Genomic DNA, 6,565 nt, shown 5'->3' with positions numbered 1-6,565 from the left:
CTTCCTGCCCTTTGGGCGGGGGGCTGGACTCTATGATCTTCCAAGGTCCCTTCTAGCCCTAATGTCTATGAAATCTATGAAACTTTATCTCCAGTAGTAGTTATATGAAAATCAGCAGGCTATTCAAATTACACACGTACAGTTTGTGGACCTAACAGAGCTTTCCAATTTAAAGTTGTTTCCCTCAGATGGAATGGTTCTTCTGAGGTCATTACAGCCAAGATGGATGTCGAGATTAAAAATGTTATATATAATGCAAACCAACAAAAACAGAAGCATAGACTTCAATATGCCATGTTGTAAGAGCCCAGGGCTCTTAAGTTTTCAAAATCTACAAATACCTTGTAGCCCCATATAGTATCTTGAAATAAAGCCTGGTGATTCTAAGATAAAGGAACTAATATATAAAAGCTCTCTGCAAATACTTAAAAGAAAACATCAACAGGATACAGCCTGCAGCCAAGTAACCATTTCTACACAAAATTGGATTTGAAATCTCTCTTTTGTGAGGCCTCCATTTCTTCCTGAGTCCAGTTGATCCAAAATACAAATAAAAACAGTGAGTTTAATGTATTTCAGTATTTGCAGTTTTATTTTTCATATAAACTCAGGAGCTATAAAGACATTTGAAAATGTAAAAGTACTCTTAAAAGTTTAACAATGTATTTATTTGAGCTCCCAAAATGATTGTATTTGGGGTTTGCTCTAGGCTGATATTATTCTTGACTATTATCCATCTTCCCCTTTAAAAGCACTGCAGTCAGTACCATTACAACTCAAAAGTTTGCCAGCTGGCAGTGTTTGTGGTAACCACAATGTAGTTGTAGCTGGCCTATGCATTTGAAAAAATACCATGATTAAGGCAAATATTTAAGCTAGTGGATGATGAGTCATTACTCACTGGTTGTTCAAGAACTTTTGAATAGTAATATCAGGGATGACAGATTGTAGCATATTCAATTTTCATAATAATAACAGTAGCTTATACACAGGCTCTGTCAAACTTTTTTTGGGAACAGCAACACAGCCAAAAAGGCCCTCAGCCCACTGCAACATATGGCAAATTGTCACTCTGACATTTAAAATCCATGTTAACTAATATATAATCCCTGTTGGCAGACCCCGGAAGAGAGGTCCAGACCAGCTCCAGCTCTCCTGTCAGGAGCGATGCTCCATGACAGTAATAGAGCAGACTCATAATACCATATAAAAGAGAAAACAGGAATCTGTGGCCAGTTCAACAAGGAGTGGTCACCTCTACAGAGCAGAAATGACATGTGTTTGCCTGGAAAGGGTAGCTACTGGATAGCACCAAAGAATCGACACCCCTACTGAAAATATTAGTCCTGAGCCATTCAGCATCCAACTCCCATAATGCCCCCATTCAGTGTAGAACTTAAGCATGTGCTGAACTGAGCCCTAACTTAGTTCATTTCCCTACAAAGATTATTAGGATCATGTCAATGAATTTGAAAGTTATCTAATGTGAGTTCCTGTACCTTGCCTCTGCCTAATCTAAAGTGATTAAGTTTCTAAAGGTAAGGAGGTGATCAAAGAATTGAAAGAATATCAGTTCATTAATACATCACAGGGCTATTTAAAACAAACTTTATAAAGCATTTTAGTTTTTTGGCTGAGACACAATATAGACATTCAAAGTAGTACTCTATCTAAATTAGCAATCAAAAAAAGGTCCAATTAATCAGACCAACATCCTTCCATAACCTTAAGGATATGCCCGGTACAGAACTAAACAGCTGTGCCTTAATGCTGTAGTCTGTTACCGCACACAGAAGTTGCATTTGGGGGTAGCAGTGGAAAGGGTTAAAGCATTCAGAACAATTATGTGAAGTTACACTGAATACTGACAGTTGCAGTGAAACTAAAGGATATTGTTTGTATGTCTGAAGCTCTTAGATAACCTATTGCATAGGCAGAGACAGGAGTTTAACTGCTGTAACCAGTCTTCAGGCAGAATGGAAGCAAATTATAAACATGTCTATCAAAAATAACTTGACTTGCTAAAACTCTCCCCCAAACCTTCACCCAATACTGAAAGGGCAAACAGAAAATCACATAAAGTCAACAACAGGCTGCGTTAAGAGAGTTAGAAACAGAAATTAATGAACAGAACATGCTTAAGACTGGAGGTCTTTCCTCGAGACTCCCCCAAATTCACAGATCAAGTCAGTAAGTTGTGAAGAACATCTGTCTGACCATTTGTTCAACCTCAGTGGGAATAATTAAGAGAATCCCAGCAAAAGAGATGTGGTCTTCAAATCAGAGTAAAGACAACTCTAAATGATATTTGGACACCATGGGCTTGAGGACAATGAGGACCTGAGGGCATCACACAAACAAATAAAAACGTCACTTATTTTTGTACCAAAAATATGGTGCTGGATTGTAGCAAGATAGAGAACCTTTGTTTTGTTAAAATAAAACTGCCCCATTCTGCCAGTACGTACTGAGAAAGGAAATATATCTTCAAGTCATGATGAGAAACCTACCTCTCAAAGAAAGATTGGTATGAACCCAACAATGACAGTCAAGTCTTTTAATTTTAATCATCAAAATCCTGGATTTGCTTTTCATGATATAAATTGTTTTGGAATTACAGAGCCATCATCATTGCAGAGCCATCAGGCATAGAGAGACGTTACACATAAAATGCAAAAATATTTTTCGGAAACAAGGTGTAACAAGGCCCAGTAGCCCAGTTTCAATAATTCTCAGTCCTGGCCATCGAGGAGGCATCTGAACAAGCAATCAGCATAGTTGCATATGTTTCATTATTCATAATTACAGGAAAGACATACCCAATGCATGATGCAAAAACCACCCCTAAAAAACTTTTCCTGAAAACAGCTGCAATGATTAGTTGAAGATCCATTTGTAACTGTGGTCCAACTATCACTGATTTCTAGCCCTAAAAGTACATATCAAAAAATACTTGCTGAGATGAGAGGCCCTGCACATCTAAATGAAGAAATAAGGAGTGCTGTAAATATGTCCTTTACCTCTTCTCTGGGGCTACTGAATTTGCTTTAAAACAGGGTCTGATTCCATAACCACTTCAGAGGGATCAAATCCCCACATGCAGCCAAAAATCCCAGTCACTCAGAGCTCTATCAGAATATCTGTGAAAGGGGCATGGATATGATTTCTGCTATAAAACACTAGTTGCTTTCATAGCAGGGAATACAACAAGAAGCTTAGAAAACAGATGTTACATCTCCACTCCAAATCTCAGAACATGTTTGCTGAGGATCAGGACAACCAAAGAGCCTGAACCTCCATACAAAGAGAATTATCATCACTGTCATCCAAATAGACGTTGTATTTCTTCACAAATCATCTGTCAGCAGAGCCCTCAAAAGAATCAAATCTCCAGCAAGGTAGCCATTCACTGTGTGAGAAGCACTAGCATTTCTGTGATCCTCCCATGCACTGAACACCTATGGCTCCTGCACTGGCACCCCTGGGTGCTGAGGGCATTCTGCATGTCATAGTATCAGGACTGAGAACAGCCGGTTGCCCAAAGCCTAAATTACCCTAACAGACATCAATGTAGCACCAAGAATTTCTTGGTCATTCACTATGTAAATTATTAATTCTCCCCAATTGAAAAAACATAGGCTAAGGTTTGTTGTTTGTTTTTTTTAATAGATTCCTAAAATTAGGCTTTTCAGTCTGGTGTTAGCACCCAAAAAGTGTCCAGTTGACTTGAGTGGGAATAAATGGATTCACACCAGTCAGCGCTTAGGAATTTGACTGTAGGGACACATGTCTTTAAAGTCTTAGCTAGAGGCTCAAAACACCCCCATAAGTCACATCCATGCCATGCAGAAGTATTTCAGGGACAGGCAAAAGGACTAAAAGGACTGATCCCTAAAGAGTAAGCATATTAAAAGTCAAGGAGCAGATAAAAGAGAAATTACACCCCCACATACCCTCAAAAAGCATGGCATCCAGTGAACTCTGATGACATATCTTTCTGGGGGGAAAGGTGAGGAAGGGAAGAAGAAAAATACCAGTCATTAGGGTCCATCACATTTTTTTCTAAGGGAAACACCAGTGTTTGTTTAAAACAAAATGTACATAAGAACTGTTCAGAGAATGCTTGGGATGCTTCACTCCTATCCCGCCCCCCAACACACACACACCCGCCTATACCTACACTACTTTACACACTGCCAGTTGTCCACATAGCCTTGTAGTGCGAACAAGCTCTTTAGCTGACTAATTAGAGTGCGCCATGGTGGCGCACACTAACTACAGCCAGTCTGACATGAAATACACCTCAGCTTATGTCACTCTCATCGTCACTGCTACAGTAAATGAAGTGTGCAGTACCTCTAGTTATCCGTTTCTTGTTTCAAGCAATTGTACGACAGACAGACACTGCAATTTTGTATCATTTTTTGTGTCTAATCAAATTCTTTACTTTTTTGGTGATTAACATTGTTGCAACATAACCTACAGCCTTACAACTCATCGCTGCCTAAATATCACAACTGGCCAGCTGGGAACACCACAAAAGTCAGTGCAAACCTCTGGGCCCATGTGGATCAGGGTTTTAATCAAAACCGTTTATTGAAGCTCATGTATATGCTTTAGAAACATAATACGTTTGCTCTGTTAGAAGAAGGGAGCTGTAGAGCCAGGATCTGTCTCCACATAGCAGAGCTGGACCCCGCACCCAGTCCAGAGTGGGGCAGTTTGAAAGCAGCATGTGGCATGACTATTAAAACCAGGATTACATTGTGCTACTGAAAAATGACATGCAAAGGTGACTTTTACTTTGCCCACCGAGGAGTTGGGTTACCAGCTGGACCTGAATGGACAGCTGTCATGCCCCCTGCCTATAGACTGAGGGTTTATTCAATCTTTAATTTGTGTTTAATTCCTTTCCCAGAGCCCATTCATTTACTTGAGTCTCTTTCATGGAATGGGAGACATGTAATTTCACCTTTAATGAGCAGGTCTTTACTAGAGGAAACTACTATGTTTGAAAGCAATATCTCTGCTTACACCTTTGGTTCAGAAGAGTGCTGATTTCTTGTTTCCTTCTTTAAAATCAAAATGTAAACATTTTACTTTCTATCAAAATCTTCAGTTTTTTATTTTACCTTTTGTAGTTTTGCTCTGCTCAATACACATAACTTGAAGGTACTGTCAAAACAGAGTTGTAAGTTCTGAAGACTCCCAGCTCCCTCCCATTGGAGTGTTTCCCTTGTAATCTTTCTATTGTCTTCACTGTAAGATGGATCAGGAGTTTTTAACAGAGAGTATTCTTTAATTACACCCCATAGTTAAGCCCCCTCCTTCAGTGCTTGAAAAGACATATTTTCTTCCAAGGGCAATGGGGTCAGAGTTTCATTTGTGATAGTTTGAGGTGGTAGATTATGCTGATTTTTATCCAGGTGTTCATTTCCATGTGTTTTTATAGGTAATGCAGAAGCACCTAAAGCTGTTAATAGGCATTTTTTAATAAACGTAAATAAATCGTATAAGTAATAATATTATAGTTTTCAAAATTAAAACATCAGTTTAAAACATCAAAATTAAAACAATGCCACGTTTCACTGTGGGGCTTCCATTAATCCCAGTGTAAGTCTCCCATTTCCTCTTCTGAGTAGAGAGAGGTAGTTAGTGCTGTTAGTCTGAAATCAAGCAGAAGGCAGGGTAGGCTGGCAACATGGGGCATTTAGAGACATGCTCTGGGAGGCAGGGGCACTTTAATGAGAGCTGCTCCAAGAGCTGCTTTAATTAAAGCACCTGGAGCATAACGTGCATCAGCATACCCACACTGAAAAATGGTGATGGGATGCTTTAACTAAAGCTCATTCTACAAACTTTAGTGCCCTGCCACCATTTTTCAGCACGAGGATACAGATACATGTGATGCTGGAGTAGGGTAATTACCACATTTCATCAGACTCAGTTAATCAAGTCTGCTCCAACGTGCTGTAATTACACCGTGTTGGAGCAACCTGAACGCACATGTATAAGCACCCTTAGAGACTAACTTGTTCAGAAAGGTATCAGCTTTCATAGGCAACATGCTGCTTCTCTTGGGAGGTGAGAAATATGGATGTGAACCTGCTCAGTGTAGGTTGAAGACTGGGTTTCCCAGTTCTTGAGTAACCACTCTAATGATTAGATTATTATAGAGAAAGTGGAAAATGGTACATCTATATACTAATAAGTGAGGACTGATTACATCTCAAATTTGTGTTTCTTATTCTTCCATAGTAAGATCATCTTTGGCCCTATTTTTTCTGCCTTCAGAGAAACTGTTTTTTTGGCTTTCAGTACTAAATAGAACCTCTCTTCTAATTGCTTCTCCCCACTTAATTCTATATAGCACACAACAGCTTGCGCATGTCCAGGAAGTGGTATCTGGAATTCTCCTGCATATCTGCTAACTATTCTCATAGCAGTGTAAATCATAAAGGCCACTTATACACATAGATTTCATAGATTTCATAGACATTAGGGCTGGAAGGGACCTCGGGAGATCATCGAGTCCAGCCCCCTGCCCAAAGGGCAGGAAGTCAGC

At 39.5% G+C, this 6,565-nt stretch overlaps 1 protein-coding gene across 12 annotated transcripts in view; it reads left to right on the top strand.

Moving 5' to 3' along the window:
- Positions 1-6,565, top strand: part of MAGI2 (membrane associated guanylate kinase, WW and PDZ domain containing 2) — a 1,214,455-nt gene that overhangs the window by 1,180,242 nt on the left and 27,648 nt on the right. The window lies entirely within an intron of this gene.

Source organism: Crocodylus porosus, unplaced genomic scaffold, assembly GCF_001723895.1.
Source record: "Crocodylus porosus isolate Cpor-Errol unplaced genomic scaffold, CroPor_comp1, whole genome shotgun sequence".
NCBI classification, from domain to species: Eukaryota; Metazoa; Chordata; order Crocodylia; family Crocodylidae; genus Crocodylus; species Crocodylus porosus.
Note: the sequence above shows the minus strand (reverse complement) of the source record. Positions and strands in the feature narration are given on the sequence as shown.